Source organism: Pseudophryne corroboree, chromosome 11 (genome assembly GCF_028390025.1).
Source record: "Pseudophryne corroboree isolate aPseCor3 chromosome 11, aPseCor3.hap2, whole genome shotgun sequence".
Taxonomy (NCBI): Eukaryota; Metazoa; Chordata; class Amphibia; order Anura; family Myobatrachidae; genus Pseudophryne; species Pseudophryne corroboree.
This window is the reverse complement of record NC_086454.1, coordinates 323,065,943-323,085,747: the sequence shown is the minus strand read 5'-3', so window position 1 is coordinate 323,085,747 and position 19,805 is coordinate 323,065,943. Positions and strand designations below refer to the sequence as shown.

Genomic DNA, 19,805 nt, shown 5'->3' with positions numbered 1-19,805 from the left:
ATAAACAGGCAGCATAGGTCTGTATCCGGGACCTGGCACTGATAAGTAATATAGAGGTGCTGCTGTATAGAATACACAAGGCAGCCATGGTCTGTATCCAGAACCTGGCACTGACAGGGAATATAGAGGTGCTGTATATAATACACAAGGCAGCCTAGGTCTGTATCCAGGACCTGGCACTGATAGGGAATATAGAGGAGCTATATTATATAATACACAAGGCAGCCTAGGTCTGTATCCGGAGCCTGTCACTGACAGAGTATATAGAGGTGCTGTATATAATACACAATGCAGCCTAGGTCTGTATCCGGAGCCTGTCACTGACAGAGTATATAGAGGTACTGTATATAATACACAAGGCAGCCTAGGTCTGTGTCCGGGGCCTGGCACGGACAGAGTATATAGAGATTGTGTATATAATACACAAGGCAGCCTAGGTCTATATCTGGGGCCTGGCACTGACAGAGTATATAGAGGTGCTGTATATAATACACAAGCAGCATAGGTCTGTATCCGGGACCTGGCACTGATAGAGAATATCGAGGTGCTGTATACAATACACAATGCAGCCTAGGTCTATGTCCGGGGCCTGGAACTGACAGAGTATATAGATGTGCTTTATATAATACACAAGGCAGCCTAGGTCTGTGTATGGGGCCCAGTACTGATAGTGAATATAGAGGTATTTGGCATAACACACAATACAGCCTAGGTCTGTGTCCGGGGCCTGGCACTAATAGAGAATATAGAGATGCTATATATAATACACAAGGCAACCTAGGTTTGTGTCCGGGGCCTGGCACTGATAGAGTATATAGAGGTGCTGTATATAACACACAGGCAGCCTAGGTCTATATCTGGGGCCTGGCACTAATAAGGAATATAGAGGTGCTGTCAGGGCCGGTTCTGCTTCTTCCAGCGCCCCGGGCGGGCAAAGGGGGCGTGGCTTTGTACAGGGGGCGTGGTCATTTACGCCCCCTGTACAGTAGTGAAATGATGTGCGGTGCGCGATGACGTCATCGTGCACCGCACAGCAAAGGTCCTCTCCACGAAGGGAAACTAGACGCTCGCGTCTAGTTTCCCTTCGTGGAGAGGACCTTTGCTGTGCGGTACGCGATGACGTCATCGCGCACCGCACAGTAAAGGTCCTCTCCATGAAGGGAAACTAGACGCTACGCGTCTAGTTCCCTTCACAGCGGGGGGCAGCGGCAGCGGGACAGAGCGACCAACGGGGGGCACAGCAGCAGCGGATCTTGCCATGGTGCGGCGCCCTCCGGATGGCGCTGGCGCCCTCCGGAAGGCGGCGCCCCGGGCAAAAGTCCTGCTTGCCGTGGCAAGATCCGCTACTGGGTGCTGTATATAATACACAAGGCAGCCTAGGTCTGGATCTGGGACCTGGCACTGAGAGTGTATAGAGGGGCTGTATATAATACAAAAGGCAGCCTAGGTCTATATCTGGGGCCTGGCACTGACAGAGTATATAGAGGTGCTGTATATAATACACAGGCAGCATAGGTCTGTATCCGGGACCTGGCACTGATAAGGAATATAGAGGTGCTGTATAGAATACACAAGGCAGCCGTGGTCTGTATCCAGAACCTGGCACTGATAGGGAATATAGAGGTGCTGTATATAATACACAAGGCAGCCTAGGTCTGTATCCGGAGCCTGTCACTGACAAGAGTATATAGAGGTGCTGTATATAATAAACAGGCAGCATAGGTCTGTATCCGGGACCTGGCACTGATAAGTAATATAGAGGTGCTGTATAGAATACACAAGGCAGCCATGGTCTGTATCCAGAACCTGGCACTGACAGGGAATATAGAGGTGCTGTATATAATACACAAGGCAGCCTAGGTCTGTATCCAGGACCTGGCACTGATAGGGAATATAGAGGAGCTATATTATATAATACACAAGGCAGCCTAGGTCTGTATCCGGAGCCTGTCACTGACAGAGTATATAGAGGTGCTGTATATAATACACAATGCAGCCTAGGTCTGTATCCGGAGCCTGTCACTGACAGAGTATATAGAGGTGCTGTATATAATACACAAGGCAGCCTAGGTCTGTGTCCGGGGCCTGGCACGGACAGAGTATATAGAGATTGTGTATATAATACACAAGGCAGCCTAGGTCTATATCTGGGGCCTGGCACTGACAGAGTATATAGAGGTGCTGTATATAATACACAAGCAGCATAGGTCTGTATCCGGGACCTGGCACTGATAGAGAATATCGAGGTGCTGTATATAATACACAGGCAGCCTAGGTCTATATCCGGGACCTGGCACTGATAGAGAATATAGAGGTGCTGTATATAATACACAAGGCAGCCTAGGTCTGTATCCGGGACCTGGCACTGATAGAGTATATAGAGGTGCTGTATATAGGCCCTCATTCCGAGTTGATCGCTCGCAAGGCGAATTTAGCAGAGTTGCTCAAGCTAAGCCTACGCCTACTGGGAGTGTATCTTAGCTTCTTAAAATTGCGACCGATGTATTCGCAATATTGCGATTACAAACTACTTAGCAGTTTCAGAGTAGCTTCAGACTTACTCGGCATCTGCGTTCAGTTCAGTGCTTGTCGTTCCTGGTTTGACGTCACAAACACACCCAGCGTTCGCCCAGACACTCCCCCGTTTCCCCGGCCACTCCTGCGTTTTTTCCGGAAACGGTAGCGTTTTTTCCCACACGCCCATAAAACGGCCTGTTTCCGCCCAGTAACACCCATTTCCTGTCAATCACATTACGATCGCCGGAGCGATGAAAAAGCCGTGAGTAAAAATACTATCTCCATTGTAAAATTACTTGGCGCAGTCGCAGTGCGAATATTGCGCATGCGTACTAAGCGGAATTTCACTGCGATGCGATGAAAAATACAGAGCGAACGACTCGGAATGAGGGCCATAATACACAAGGCAGCCTAGGTCTGGGGGCGGGACCTGGCACTGATAAGAGAATATAGAGGTGCTGTATATAATACACAGGCAGCCTAGGCCTGTATCCGGAGCCTGGCACTGATAAGAGAATGTAGAGGTGCTGTAAATAATACACAAGGCAGCCGTGGTCTGTGTCCGGGGCCTGGCACTGATCGAGAATATAGAGGTGCTGTATATAATACACAGGCAGCCTAGGTCTATATCTGGGGCCTGGCACGGACAGAGTATATAGAGGTGCTGTATATAATACACAGGCAGCCGTGGTCTGTGTCCGGGGCCTGGCACTGATAGAGAATATAGAGGTGCTGTATATAATACACAGGCAGCATAGGTCTGGGGGCGGGACCTTGCACTGATAAGGAATATAGAGGTGCTGTATATAATACACAATGCAACCTAGGTCTGTATCCGGAGCCTGGCACTGATAAGAGAATATAGAGGTGCTGTATATAATACACAGGCAGCATAGGTCTGTATCTGGGACCTGGCACTGATAGAGAATATAGAGGTGCTGTATATAATACACAAGGCAGCCTAGGTCTGTATCTGGGACCTGGCACTGATAGAGAATACAGAGGTGCTGTATATAATACACAGGCAGCCTAGGTCTATACCTGGGGCCTGGCACTGATAAGAGAATATAGAGGTGCTGTATATAATATACAAGGCAGCCTAGGTCTGGGGGCGGGACCTGGCACTGATAAGGAATATAGAGGTGCTGTATATAATACACAATGCAACCTAGGTCTGTATCCGGAGCCTGGCACTGATAAGAGAATATAGAGGTGCTGTATATAATACACAGGCAGCATAGGTCTGTATCCGGAGCCTGGCACTGACAGAGTATATAGAGGTGCTGTATATAATACACAGGCAGCATAGGTCTGTATCCGGAGCCTGGCACTGACAGAGTATATAGAGGTGCTGTATATAATACACAGGCAGCCTAGGTCTGTATCCGGAGCCTGAGAGCTAGAAACTGGTTCAATAATGCATTGTGCGGACCTAGAACAAGCGCAAATACCGATGGGATGATGGCATATACTGGAAAAGGCAGAGGAAAGGTGAGTGCTATCCGCCCATGTGTGATAATGTTCTCCTATACACGGACGCCTGGCAGTGATCCTGCCGCACAGCACTTCCGTCTCCATACTGTTGCGAGCAGGGCCCTCCTACCTCTATGACTGTTTGTTTTTACCCAGTTTTGTCATCTAATTGTGTCCAGTTGTAACGGAATTTGCTGCGCTATATAAGAAAATGTTAATAAATAATACTGCACAGTTATTTCTAAGCTAAGTGCAGTAACTGAGGCGTTGTGTTCCCTTCCTGCTCCTAACTTAGATGTGAATGAGGGTCAAATAGGAAAATCTGAAAAGGTAAATGGTAGTGATGAGCGGATTCGGTTTTACTCGGTTTTACTCGGTTCTCAAAACCGAATCTTATTGGCTATCCAAAACACGTGACATCAGTGAGCCAATAAGATTCGGTTTTGAGAACCGAGTAAAACCGAATCCGCTCATCACTAGTAAATGGGGGCTTGTCAGGTACATTAGTCTGCCTCCCATCAATCACGGACATCCTCTGATAAGATGTGATCAGTGTGTGCGTGTACATGTGTACAAATATGTACACCTACATGTATAGGCACATCATGCTAGCCATATGTCACCCTGTAGGACTCACAGGGCCGGTTCTAGCCCTTGTGGCACCCCGGGCAAAAATAGGGGCGTGGCTTCATACAGGGGCGTGGTCAGTTATGCCCCCTGTAGCGTTGCGCCCCCGTTTGTGCCCCCAGTTGAGTAGCGCCGCTTACAAAAAATAAATAAAAAAATTAATTAATACTTACTATCCCGCTCCTGACCTCCGCTGGTGCCGCTCCTCGGATCTATGGGAGAGATGTCATGACGTCTCTCCCATAGCACAGCATAGACACTAGAGGTCAATCATGAGCCCTAGTGTCTATGTGCCAGTCCCTCAATGCTGTGTGGTGCGCGATGACGTCATCGCGCACCGCACAGCAAAGGTCCTCTCCACGAAGGGAAACTAGATGGGTAGTGTCTAGTTTCCTTCACAGCACCGCACAGCACCGGGGGCACTGACCAACAGTAGCGGATCTTGCCATGGCGGCGGCGCCCTAGGCAAAAATCCCATGTGGCTGTAGCAAAATCCGCTACTGAGGACTCATTCCATTAACTGGGACGTCTGAAATGGTTGTTCTGAATTTTGAGGACAGCAAAGTCCCTGAAAATTGGTTTAATCAAATCAACTGATGTAGAGAATAGTTATTTTGTGGTGTTTCCTTTCTAGTCTCTCTTTTGATTACACAATCTTTGTGATCTATAAGGATTAGACCAGAGGCAGATCAAATAATTTAGATCATATGAATACCGTATAACTTATTGTGCCAACACGTCAAAGTGTTTATTCTAAAACACTCCTTCTTGAGGTCGCCAGGGGAAGCTTGGAACGTCAGCCCTGATCCAACATATGTAATGCCGTCATAGCTTCCTTCAGGAGAATCATGACGAGGAAGATGGCAGCTACAAACATTAAAGTGAACATGTTAACTGTCTTTTCCCAACGCATCCATACCCACTTTATACACTGAAAGAAACACTACATTTTTACTTGTACACGCCACATCCTAGCTTTACTCTTTCGATCCCACAAACACTTTAGATATAACGTGGGATGGGTACTTTAGAGAGAGTCAAAGCAGAAGTCCCAATACTTGAAGTTGCGGTATGGAGCAGCACAGTTGGCATAGTGGATAGCATGCTTTCCTTACAGCACTGTGGTTGGGAGTTAAATTCCAGGTCATCGGTGTGGAGCTTGTATGTTCTCCCAGTGTTTGCGTGAGTTTCCTCTGGGTGCTCTGGTTTCCTAACAAAATGCAAAAACATACTGGTTGGTGTGTATGTGTCCATGTGATAGGGTAGTGTTTCCGCCATTACAGGTCAGGTTTTAAGGATATTCATGCTTAAGTACCGGTGATGTCATTAGTACCTGAGTTCATTTGATTTAACCCTCTGGACTCCAGCATGGATATCTTTAACACCTAAGACAGGATGTAATTAAGTCTGAGTTGGCCGGAGGTGCAAGTTCCCGACCAAACTAGGGGGGTCATTTGGGTGGTCTGCGCACCCACTGTGGCCGCAGAAGGATGCGGCCACAGTGTGACTGACAACGGCAGGTGTTCGCAGGGCATTGACGCAGCGTTCACGCCGTGTGGCGGGCCGAATGGGGCCAAGCCAGGACCATTTCGTAGCAGCTGTGTGATGTCTAACGCAGCCGCTCCGATTAATAAAAAAAAATGGCGGTGGACCGCTTGACAGCTCCAGGGGTCAAGCTTAAAGCAATGCGTGAATGCCTCAGGAGGCGGACTAGATTGGTGGCCTTGTCCTGTGCTGTGTGGCCCCCAGCAAGGGAGGAGATGGATGCAGATCTGGCTGCGTATGCGATCTGCGTCCGTCTCTGAATAAGGTCCTAGGACGCTTTTTTTAAAGGCGCAATCATTTACAAGGCATGGTTTTGTTTAGTACATGATTGCTGCTTTTAAAAAACATCAGAGTTCAGTTGGGAACCTCCAGCCAACTCGGACTTAATTACATCCGGCCCTTGGACTATAATGGCGGACTTTGGGAAATTCTGTGATAGGGAATACAGAGTGTAAGCTCCACAATGGCAGAGACTGATGAGACTGACTCAGGAAAATATGCGCTATACGAATAGCTGCTAGCAAATAAATAATACAAAAATAACAGGACAATGTGAAAGTGGACGTTTAGTCAGAGCTAGTGTAGAAAAATAAAGTGGGCAGCATGGAGGGTGTAATGGTTAGCATTACTGCCTCACAGCACTGAGGTCATGGGTTTTATTCCCATCATGGCCCTAACTGTGTGGAGTTTGTATATTCTCCCTGTGCTGGTGTGGGTTTCTTCAAACACTCCAAAATATACTGGTAGGTTAATTTGTTCCCACTGCTGGTGGGTCAGATGTAACATACTGACGAGGAGATTTCCCCAGAGATGTGTGCTGAGCGATCTAGCACAGACCGCACACATCTCTCTCCCTGCTCAGCACAGCGCGATGTGCTGAGCAAGGGGGGGCGCTCATTTCACCCAGTGGTGAAATGAGCAACCTGCTAGATTGGCCTGCATGCAGGCACAATCTAGCACCGGCGATAACGTCACGCATCGCTGTCGCCGGTACCCCATACACATGGAGCGATGTTCAACTAATTTCTAAGCAATCTAGTCAGATTGCTTAGAAATTAGCTGAACATCGCTCCGTGTGTACCCCCCTTAACTCTCTCTGCACACGTTACATCTGCCTCACCTGCAGTGCATATGGTTTTGCCTATTAGTGGAAAACACTGTTTTCTAATTAACCGTGAATTAGGCCCTATGTACACTGTGCTTTTGTAACCAAATGTTAGCAGGACAGCAGTTACTGATGTATTGGGGGTGTTTTGCAGGAAACTTGTAGTGTAAACCCAGACTGTAATATATCGATCAGCTAGAACAATAAAACCACTGACACGTGAAATGAACAACATTGATTATCCTGTTACTATATTAGGCAAGCTTTTGCCCTTCTGCTTCATGGGAGGTTTCCGTCCTCCCTGAGCTCACCTTAGGACACCTGCGTTACAGTTTAACAGGTGTATCGCCCCAGTCAAACTCCCTACCTCAGTTCTTGAAGATGATATGTAAGAAGCATGAAAAATGAGCAAGTTTAAGGATTTGAGAGACTTTGACAAGGGCCAAATTGTGAAAGCTAGACGACTGGGCAGAGCATCTTAAGAGGCAGGTCTTGTGGGGTGTTCCCTGTATGCAGTGGTTAGTACCTACCAAAAGTGATCCAAGGAAGGACAATCGACGAACTTGTGATTATACACATATAATAATAATAATAAAGGGATGAGTGATTAGTAAATCTCTGCATACCATGTCCAACATGTAATAACATCCTGTACTGACACATATTTGTCTTCTTAAATTGTAAAATGTCATAGGGACTAATTCAGACCTGATCGCAGCAGCAAATTTGAATGCAGATGGGCAAAACCATGGGGGAAATTCTGAGTTGATCGCAGCAGCAAGTTTGTTAGCAATTGGGCAAAACCATGGCCCTCATTCCGAGTTGTTCGCTCGGTAATTTTCTTTGCATCGCAGCGATTTTCCGCTAATTGCGCATGCGCAAAGTTCGCACTGCGACTGCGCCAAGTAAATTTGCTAAGAAGTTTGGTATTTTACTCACGGCATTACCAGGTTTTTTCTTCGTTCTGGTGATCGTAATGTGATTGACAGGAAGTGGGTGTTTCTGGGCGGAAACTGGCCGTTTTATGGGAGTGTGTGAAAAAACGCTACCGTTTCTGGGAAAAACGTGGGAGTGGCTGGAGAAACGGGGGAGTGTCTGGGCGAACGCTGGGTGTGTTTGTGACGTCAAACCAGGAACGACAAGCACTGAACTGATCGCACTGGCAGAGTAAGTCTCGAGCTACTCAGAAACTGCACAGAAAAATCTTTTCGCAATATTGCGAATACTTCGTTCGCAATTCTGCTAAGCTGAGATTCACTCCCAGAGGGCGGCGGCTTAGCGTGTGTACTGCTGCGAAAAGCGGCTAGCGAGCGAACATTCGGAGTGAGGGCCCATGTGCACTGCAGGGGGGGGGGGGGGGGGTGTAACATGTGCAGAGAGAGTTAGATTTGGGTGGGGTGTGTTCAAATTGCAGTGTAAAAATAAAGCAGCCAGTATTTACCCTGCACAGAAACAAAATAACCCACCCAAATCTAACTCTCTCTGCACATGTTATATCTGCCCCCCTGCAGTGCACATGGTTTTGCCCCTCTGCTAACAAATTTGCTGCTACGATCGGGTCTGAATTAGGCCCATAGTCGCTTCTTCTGGTTACCAACCAACACAGACCACTATTATTAATACCCCTTTTACACCTGTAGCACGGGTCGCAGCCGGGAGCCTGACACGGGTACTACTCGGCTGCCTGGTTGATGACGCTGCTAGTGACGTGGCAGGGGTGGCGCTGGGAGATCACATGATCACCCAGCACCGCCCTTCCATTCACTCTGAACGTGAGCCGTGTTTCCGTTCACACTACACAGCTTACCAGGTTGAACACGTGTTCAACCCGGCAAGATACCCGGGTAGGATTCCCGGATCACTTGATCCGGGAATCTGCAGGGTGGGGGGGCATTTCCACTAGGAAAAACACGGGTAAATGCGCGCCCCCGCGCATTTACCCGTGTTTTTAAAGCTAGTGGAAAAGGGGTATAATATACACCCACTAGCTGTTCTACCCATTCTTCGCACGGGAGTTTCTGATTTTCACGGCTGTAAATATAAATGAATGTTAAAAATTTGATAAATCTATGTAGAGAGCTGTAAATTTGAAATGTGTTAATGTAAGTAAATATTAATCCATGGTTATTGGCGTTACCCGAGAAGCACCCGTAACAGATACGGTAAAAAGTGACAGGACCATTTTTGTATTTTATTAAATCTACCCACTGGAGGTGCAATCCAAATTTTGATCCGATTGTATGTTTGGATGTTATTGTTCACGCAACACGTGATCCGATTGTCTGTTTGGGTGTTATGGTTGGGTGTTATTGTTCACGCACGCATCATCAGTAATGACATCATGTCAACCCCCTTTTCATCCCCTTAGGGGAGGTTTATTAGAATTCTAATCACGCAGTTTTCCCACCTGAAGAATTCCTAAATTTCAGCTTCCTAACATATCAGGAAGTAAGAGAATCGGTAATGATTCAGTCAGTGAGTTAGTGAGTGAGGGCTTTCGCATTTATATATATATATATATATATATAGATATCTCGTCATTGTACCCTGCATAGCGCTCTCATTGGGGGTAATTCCAAGTTGATCGCAGCAGGAAATTTTTTAGCAGTTGGGCAAAACCGTGTGCACTGCAGGGGGGGCAGATATAACATTTGCAAAGAGAGTTAGATTTGGGTGGGTTATTTTGTTTCTGTGCAGGGTAAATACTGGATGCTTTATTTTTACACTGCAATTTAGATTGCAGATTGAACTCACCACGCCCAAATCTATCTCTCTCTGCACATGTTATATCTGCCTCCCCTGCAGTGCACATGGTTTTGCCCAACTGCTAACAAAGTTCCTACTGCGATCAACTCGGAATTACCCCCATTGTCCCCTCCTTATCTCTGGGCATCACTCCAGTGTCTATATCTGAGACATTACAAACACCAGCGACCTGGGACAGCTGCCCTTATGCGTCACTACAAGGACACCCCTCTGTCTGGAGTACTTGGGGTCTCTATAAGATAGGGGCAGGGCAGACACCGTTATTACCAGGGACACAGCTGCTCTCTTATCACTGTTGTTGGTCATCCATGACAGCAGGTCCTGGTTCCTATATAAGATACACAAAAGAAAATGCTGCAGTTACCATACAGGCAAGCTGGGCAGAAGCTTGGGGCAGGACAGTTCGTTGGGGGTCATTCCGAGTTGATCGCACGTAGCAACTTTTTGCTGCTTGTGCGATCAACTAGACGCCGCCTATGGGGGAGTGTATTTTAGCATAGCAGGGCTGCGATCGCTTGTGCAGCCCTGCTATGCTAAAAAAAAGTTTTGTGCAGAACAAGACCAGCCCTGCAGTTACTTACCCTGTGCGATGGATCCAGCGATGAAGGTCCCGGAATTGACGTCAGACAATCACCCTCCAAATGCCTGGACCCGCCTGCGTTTGGATCTCCATGCCCGGAAAACGGTGAGTATCTGCCCCGGAACGCCTCCCCGCTGTCAATCTTCTTGCGATCGTGCCAGCGATCACTTTCTTCTCTCTTCGGGTCGTTGCCCGGCGACGGCTGTCGCTGGGCAACGACGTGCGGGCGCCGCGCATGCGCAGTTCCAGTGCGAACGGGTCGGAATGACCCCCATGGAGCGGTACAGAAATGTCTTTATATTAATCTTATTTATTTCTCTCTTTCATCAGGTGCATACACTCCCCAGTAAGGACAATACAGAATTGGTTTAGGATATAGTGGTGTGTACTATATAATAATTTGGAGTGTAATTAGTGCACCTACGTAATAAAGACCTGAATGGAGAATTCTCTGACCAAGCAGCACTCGTCTCGGCTGTATGTGAACGATGGGATCCTGAAACAGTACTGGGGAGCAGGTTGCATGGCCATGGTATGTGCAGGTTGCAGAGTACAACATCTGGCTATTGATATTGTAGGAGTGCAGGAATACAGTGTCTGTTCAGCATTGTATCCCAGCTCCACCTAATGCTTCCCAGATGTTCAGGACACTGGCTGATTTCTCTCATTACTAAATGTATCACACAGGAGAAAGATTCAGGTTTACTTTAGCATGTAATATTATGAGCTGGAGACAAGACCCTTCCAGAGAGATCGGCTTAACAAACAAATGAAAGTTCTTCCGCGCTGCTAGAAGGAATGTCCTGCTGTGTGTGTTTGGAGCAGATGTATTTTCTCATCGTCCCTCGCCCTGGGGTAACTGGGGAGCTGCCACAATCTTGTCATCTCTCTGATTGACAGCGAGAGGACCTCTTCCCTGAAGACGCATCTGCAGCTGCGCGGAGTCCCTGAAACACAACCCAGGATCAAAGCAGCCTGGAAACCCGCGTGCGTGATCTTTAACATGCGCAAAGTACACATGCTTCACTGCAAGACATAAAAGTATCTACGCACAATAACGCCCAGGGCTACCCATTTCCTGCATCGCCATCAGTAACCCCCACCGGATTGTGTGCACACACTGCTGCTTTTTTTTGTAATAATCATTTGAGCTTTTACTTATTTTTCCCATGTAGCACAACATATTCTTCCATGATACAGTAAATGGAGTAGGGCGAACCTGGCAGCGCTTTATGGGGGTCATTCCAAGTAGATCGTAGCTGTACTATATTTAGCACAGCTACGATCTTCTTCCCTGACATGCGGGGGGACACCCAGCACAGGGCTAGTCCGCCCCGCATGTCAGTCCGGCCCCCCTCGCAGAAGTGCAAAGGCATCGCACAGCGGCAATGCCTTTGTCTTTGCACTTTAGCGTGCTGGCAGGTAGCTACTCATCGCTCCCCGGCCCGCAGCGGCTGCGTATGACGTCACGCAGCCGCTGCGGCACGCTCCCCCCCGTTCGGTCCGGCCACGCCTGCGTTGGCCGGACCAAACCCACGAAACGGCGGCTAAACGCCACCGTTCCACCCCCTCCCACCCAGCGATCGCCTCTGCCTGTCAATCAGGCAGAGGCGATCGCATCTCTGCTACGGCCGTCTGGCATGCGCCAGCGCACTACGGCGCCCGCGCATGCGCAGCAGGGACCCGTTCACTCTGCTGCGTTAAAACTCTATATAACATGGACATACTGTACACACACACTAGGGTTATTTTGATTGCCAGAAGCCAAGCGCTTAATTCAGATTTTTAGGCAATATCGCTCGCAGCCCCGTCAGCTGACATGCTGCAGGGTTTCGGGGGCACAGTAGGCAACTGGCACCATTCTCTAAAATGGGGGTGCGTCGCTCCCGTTTTGTAGACCTACTGGGTCCAGGGTCTACATTGTCAGATGCAGACTTCCTGGATCCTGGGGCCCGGATCCGACGGCCAATCTGAGTAAGCTTCAGCTTTTACAGACTAACCACAGCCTGAAACCATGGCGTACCGCAACCAATGTTCACGATGGTGACCGAAGCTTAGTCCTCGGCACTTGGATCCTGCAAATGCATGCAGGAGATGTCTATCTCCTACAGATGCCTCCTCTGCGCTTGAAATTTATGTGCCTGGAATTGCACAGTTGCAGGGAAGCAGCTGTGTAATACCTTAGAAATATGAATTAGACATCAAGTAACCCACTACAATGTTTGGCAGGTTGTGTGAGGAAACCAAAACCCACGCAAGCACAGGGAGAACATATAAGCTACACACAGATACGGCCCTGACTGGAATCAAACTTGTTACATTGATGCTTCCAGGCAGCACTGCTAATCACTGTGCAATTGTGCTGCTACTACAAGAACTTGCAGTTTATCAATAACAACTACAGTGCTTTGATGTTGAACCTCCTGTTCTACTAACATAGCATGATGTTGTTTCTAACCTATCTACTTGGGAGCAGGAGATTTTAACCTACAAGTATCCAATTCAGTTTCAAAAGATAGTACCACAAGGTTTCACTGCACTCTTCTCCCTCTTATCTCGATAGAGAACTTCATGGGAAAACTGTGGGGGTTTAGGTCTGCAGAAGCTCCTCAGGTCACTCCTCTGGGCTAGATGATCATTTTAAGCATAAAGAGAGTTGCTGCATGTTTACCTGCAGTATATGTGTGTATATATATATATATATATATATATATATATATATATATATATATAGGCAAAGCAGTCGGCACTCGCAAAATCAACTGTAACAACCAGCCTCCGTGCTGCATTCAAACAGCGTTCCGCCATAAAATTAATATTGGAAGGTAAACCTGTAGACCAGCCGGTGGCCCGGCACTTCAAGACCGCGGGCCACCCGTTAAGTTCTTTGAAATATTTCGGTATCGAACATGTACCATCGTCCATCAGGGGAGGGGATAGGGCCAAGATCTTATTGGAAAAGGAGACCCGGTGGATCTTAAAATTGGACACGTTCTGGCCTCGCGGCCTGAACGACAAAATCAACTGGAATGTATTTGGCTAGGCAGTTGTGTCCATTATTATTCAGGCAGGATCAATACTAGCACAGTTGTGCCTTGCAACAATGTTCCACTCATAATCAGGAACCGAAGCTTTGGTCCTGTCAAATAGTGGGATATTCCTTGCATCATACTAATTATGCCATTTAGGTTGATTTGATTGTATATTCTGGGTCTGCTTGGGAATCACAGCAGTGATTGGTTAAGTTCCCTATATTTGGGGCCAGGGATTCCCAGTTTTTCCTAGTCAAACATTTTTTGTATGTTCTTTTTATGTTATATGTATATGTGATGTATTTTTTATGTCATAATTAGTAGTATTTTTTGCTATACATGTTTATTCCCCTTTGAGTTTGTGATTATCATGTGCATTTAATACTGCTTTTACAGTGGAGGTGAATCTGGCCGTCCCCCGCAGCTGGTGCCCCGACGGAAGAGGAAGCAGAACTGGCCTCCTGTGAGACGCTGCAGTGAAATGGTGAACCGCAAGCTGCGGGTCCCCATGGTAACGGGTGACGCGCTCACCGGAAGTGACCCGGCGGCTTCGTTTCCGGAAACGGGTCCGCGAGGAGGACGCGGCCGTCGATGCCTCTGTGGGTATTTATGTGGGGTAAGTGGTGTTTGTCTGTATTGTCCAGCATTTGGTGTCATTGCTTGAGGAAAGGGCTTTCTGCCCTGAAACAGCTGTCGCTTAAAATACACTGCATGTTCTTTGAGTTCATTGCCTCCAGTGCCGTTCTTTTCTGGAATACTATATATATATATATATATATATATATATATATATATAAATCCACAAAAGCAGCCGCTTCTCACTTATCATTTAGAAAACGCTGGTGCACGGTTGGTGTAATCATATAGAAAAAATCCAAGAATAACCACACAGGTGATTGTACCCAGAAATACCAGCACACAGCTTAGATGCAAAAGAAGAAGTTTTACTTGTCCAGAAAAATCATTTAAAAAGGCAACAAGCATATAGCACACATGATGGTAGCAGCATGAATAGATCAATGAGTACTTATCATTCCGACAGCTGTTTCGACTATCTTCATCATGGGAATAGATAAAGTGACATGGTGCTGTACACTGCCATCCACAGTGTCTGGTTCCAAAGTGACGTGTGCCACACGTCACTTTGGAACCAGACACTGCGGATGGCAGTGTACAGCACCATGTCACTTTATCTATTCCCATGATGAAGATAGTCGAAACAGCTGTCGGAATGATAAGTACTCATTGATCTATTCATGCTGCTACCATCATGTGTGCTATATGCTTGTTGCCTTTTTAAATGATTTTTCTGGACAAGTAAAACTTCTTCTTTTGCATCTAAGCTGTGTGCTGGTATTTCTGGGTACAATCACCTGTGTGGTTATTCTTGGATTTTTTCTATATATATATATATATATGTACCTGCAGTACATGACATTTTGTAGGACATACAAATGTTTGGCAAATATTCCATGGGAAGGATTGTAGAGGACTTCTACACAGATTATTCAGTCAGAGTGGGAATTCCGCACTTACTCCTGGCCGTGTCAGGCCGCCATTAGTAGTTGCTCAACTTGTTGAAGCAACATGGCTGTAGGGCCGCGGCGAAGCCGATGCATGTAACGATTCTACCAAAGCTCCGTCATCGTCATATCGGAAGTCACATTGCTGTTCTTCCCAATGCAAAATGATTCAGAGTTCCGTAACCAGCCAGATGATAGAAAGATGGACACATGGCCTCCCCTGGGCCTTATCCATCATAACCCAGGGTGTGAGGGTAGAGATATGTGTAGATGGTAGAATTTGGAGGTTAGGTTTCAGACATACAAACCTGCGTGGCCACTGACCCCACTTCTCACGGAATTGTAGGACCACCAACCCACTCATCCACCTGGCAATGACGGCCGTGCTGACAGGAGAACGAGATCCACTTAATGCAAACTGCCTGCCCCATGAACTACATGGCTCTCTGGTTCTTCCCCCGAGAACAATAGGGAATCATTCTAAAGACACAAATGAACTATCTACGGAATACACTTATTAAAAGTCCTAAGCATTTCATTGCGCTGGAGACTGCTGCTAACATTTATTATATACATATATTACATCCAACCCTTCCCTGGTGATAACACCAGTGGAAAAGGACAGAGTGCAGTGACCTGAGCAGAGCTTATGGTATAGAGACCTGTGTGAAGACTAATGCCGCAGCAGATGTGAAGACTAATGCCGCAGCAGATGGTCTTCCTACTGAGGCGCCCACCGCCTGCTGCGCTAATCTGCCGTTGTGCATCTTAAGCCGCACTATAGGATGCACCAGTGGAGATTGCACAGGGACTATGGAGCCGCAGAATCTCTGCCTGGACATGACCGTCAGTGTTGGTGTGACTGCATCTTCAGACACAGTCACCGACTGTGATGCACTGGTCTCTGGCTACCTAGTTACCATCCAGAAACACCCATGGACTCTGTATGGATCTGCATGCAATTGCAATCAATGTCTTATGCAGTAACCAGCAGTGTGGCTTGTACATATACACAGACCGACTGCATCAAATGTGCCAATGTGAAATGAAAATTGAAATGGCATCGGGATGACGTGTAAACATAAGTGAGTGACCAAGCTTACCTGAATCCAGACCACAGGACCTCCTCACAGAGATAGGAAACACTGCTGTGTAACATCACCTATAACACAGAAGGTGCAGTTACCTGGGAGAAAACGGAATACAAATAATCTTACTTTAACCAGCCAATGTTATTTATCAAACAAGATGGAATCCTGTTCTTCTGTCCCAAAACAGGGGTGATAGAGTCTAAATGAACGGGTCACAGAGTAAACCACCCACAGGATACCAACATGTTTTGTCCAGGGGACTTTCTCAATGGGTATGGTCCTCGGAGAAGAGGTGGGAGTGTCTGCAACCAAAAAAACAAATCCACATATCTCAAGGTGCATCCAGCTGTACTACACCAGCATTACCCTTGGTCTATATCTGGAGTGACACCTGTGTATACTTATACCACACCATAGCACAGGGAAAGTACAGGGATAGCACAGAGATGAGATTTGACATTAAAAGTGTATTAGGAGTCCTCACCCTCTCATTGGCCACATAAACGCTTTTCCGGTAGTTTTGAGACACGGTAGGCAGTTAGGCCATATTAAACCTGCAACCCATTACCAGTGTGTTTAAAAGCACCATCTATTAGTCCACCCTCCGATTAGTAAATCTAGCAGTTTGGAACGATGGACAAAGGGTTGAAAACTCCCCAAACCTGCCCTTCAGAAAATCTAAGATAGGATTATAAATCAACACAGCTTTCAAAATGTTCAGCATAACAATCATCTCATTCCGCACCTGGGAGCACAATTTAGGCAGTACGGATGGTGTAATGGTTAGCACTGCAGTACTGCCTCTCAGCACTGAGGGCATGGGTTTGATTCCCACCAGGGACCTCACTGTATGGAGTTTGTATATTCTCCCCGAACTTGTGTGGGTTTCCTCCGGGTACTCTGGTTTCCACCCACAATCCAAATATATACTACTGTTAGGTTAATTGGATCCCAACAAAATTAACCCTAGTGATAGTGAATACAGAGGGCAAGCCCAACTGGGACAAGGACTGGTGTGAATTGCCAAATATTCTCTGTAAAGCGCTGCGCTATATAAATAACTGGTAATAAATAAATAAATACAGTTCTCCAGCGGAGTGTGACCTATGTAGAACTCAACTCTATAACTTTTGGGTGTGGTTCATCAAATCGACAGTATCTAGGTCGACAATGTTTAGGTCGACCACTATAGGTCGACAGTCACTAGGTCGACATGGATGGAAGGTCGACAGGGTTTCTAGGTCGACAGGTCTAAAGGTCGACATAAGTTTTTTTGGTTTTTTTTGGTGTCGTTTTCTTCGTAGAGTGACCGGGATCCCAAATTAGTGCACCGCGTCCCCTCGCATGGCTCGCTTCGCTCGCCATGCTTCGGGTGACAATGCTAAAAACTATAAAACTTGGCAAACAGGAATAGTGATATACGAAATTTGAAAAAGAAATGCAGATAAATGTATGTGTGCGTGTATACGCAAGACAGAAGAGAAATAAAACAGTTTTAAAAGACACAAGCGTTTTGTTCTTACTTCCGGTTCCCGGATTCCTTCAGCACTCTTTATCTAAGCGAAGCAGACGCTTATCCCGTCAGCACTGCGAGACAACCTCCCACCCTTTGCTGGGGGGATAATGTCTGCTGATCTACCTAGTGCAGATATGAGAAGGATAGGACGAGTCCCCAATTGACAATGCTAAATTCCCTTGTCGTATAAACAACCCTTTTTGAAGCTAAGAACACTGTACGCTGTTTACTTAAGAAGTACCGTAATGGTACGCTAGTTGCGTAACGATCGCTCAGCCGTAGGCGAGACGCTCAAGCGTCACGTTCGCTCACGGCCCAGCGATCACAGGACACGTTATTGGCTATGACTAGAGTAATGATTCGCTATGGCGTAGCGGACGCTCGAGACCACGAGGAGATCACCAGCGGCGCAGACGCTCACAACGCTATACCTTTTTGTCTAAACCTTATACCAATGAAATACACGGAATACCTTAATGTGAATACAGGGTGTAAGTGCAACCTTGTGTAACCTGACTAACTACAAAGCTGCTTGAGCGTCACCGACGCTCAAGTGAACACTTAACACTATAGGAAATACACAGATACTGGTTTAGGGTCCAAAGCCTATTAACTGTATTATATCTAGTATACTTGTAAAAAGGGGATAACAGTACAAATGATACACTACAATATAACAAAGACTTCCTAACCAAAATACAATACTATCTAATACAATACAATACTAGTCTAGGGGAGATACGAGAGAAAGAGAAGTGAAAGAGAGAGAGAGAGAGAGAGATGAGATGAATTGGCTCACAGAAAGACAATGATTACGGAGAGAAACTTACGCACAAGGGTAAACGATCGCATGCGCCTGGACATCCAGCACCCGATTTTCAGCAATGAGAACCGTTGAAGAGTGAGAGCTGGATGTGGTCGGCCTGCCTATTTATGCCCCACACACAATGCAATCCTACAGTCCCTACAATCCCATTGTCCATTGGACGTCGGAATTCGGCCCTGCATCATAACAAAAGGTCATAGGTTGATTCATACAGGTGGGCTGTGACGATTTCAAACAGCTCAGGTGGGTGGGGAACTAGGTTTCCCGCCGCATACCTGAGTATGAGTAAATAATAGAAATGGACATAAACTTCTTATGTCCATAACTATTCGCACGAGCGATTAATACGCTCCAAACCAACACCGGAATATTGCTAATTAAATACTCTTCCGATGGGTACCAAACACTGCTGTATGAGTCTTGTTAGACCCTTCGTACGATACAAAGAGGGATTACTTTAAACAGGGACCTTCTATATTAACCAAACTTTCAGAAACTATCAAAGGGATCATGATCTATAAACTACATTAATTGTGAAAATATGTAACGAATGAGTCGCACGCTACGACTACATAAACTCTACCGTAAATACGCATACCGCGCCTGCGAGTGCACGCTATTGCGGGTATGCGCCTTCACGGGAGAGCGTACGCATGCGCAGCACGGACCAGTGTGCGGTGCAAATATGGCAACGTGCATAGAGACATTTTTCTGACTTTGACAGTCCACCCTTTGGCAGTCAATAATAACTGCCACAAAACATTTAAGGAGAAAAATGCAAGTCAGGGGTTAATTGATTTCCATGGTTGGGTAAGGGAGGAGAGAGGAGAAGGTGTGAAGAGGGTATGACCTAGTGAGATAGCAGAAGCATGTGTGTATGAGTCCATGTTTGGAGGGTCATGTATCATCGTGCCGTACGGGTGGTACATCAAGCTTCGAGGTATTGCGAAGTATACATTTGAATTCCTTCTTATCCTGTGGTACAGGTCTGTGGATGGGCTGTCAAACTTTACCGAGCTCTTTTCGGATTTTGAACAAAATGGGGAGCACATTTTAGTTGATGATACATGAATGGGGGAGGTATGTGGTTGCTGATATCTGTGCCTGTATTCCCTATCGTCTATGTGTGTCATTACCTGAGGGTTGTAGAGATGAAGATAAAGAACACTTATGGAAAATGCAATGATATTCTATGTCAGGGAAA

The 19,805-nt window shown here is 46.6% G+C and overlaps 1 long non-coding RNA gene across 6 annotated transcripts in view; it reads right to left on the bottom strand.

The window, feature by feature from the left end:
• Positions 1–5,286: 5,286 nt before the first annotated feature.
• The window catches only part of LOC134970233 (uncharacterized), a 307,651-nt gene continuing 293,132 nt past the window's right edge, over positions 5,287–19,805 (bottom strand). The window contains exons 4-6 of one of the 6 annotated variants that reach the window (XR_010189734.1): positions 16,272–16,354; positions 10,301–10,361; positions 5,287–5,827 (exon numbers count right to left, since the gene is read on the bottom strand). This is a non-coding gene — a long non-coding RNA (uncharacterized LOC134970233). The remainder of the gene's footprint in view (positions 5,828–10,300; positions 10,362–16,271; positions 16,355–19,805) is intronic. The other 5 variants (XR_010189737.1, XR_010189735.1, XR_010189736.1 and 2 more) reach the window with 5 other exon arrangements.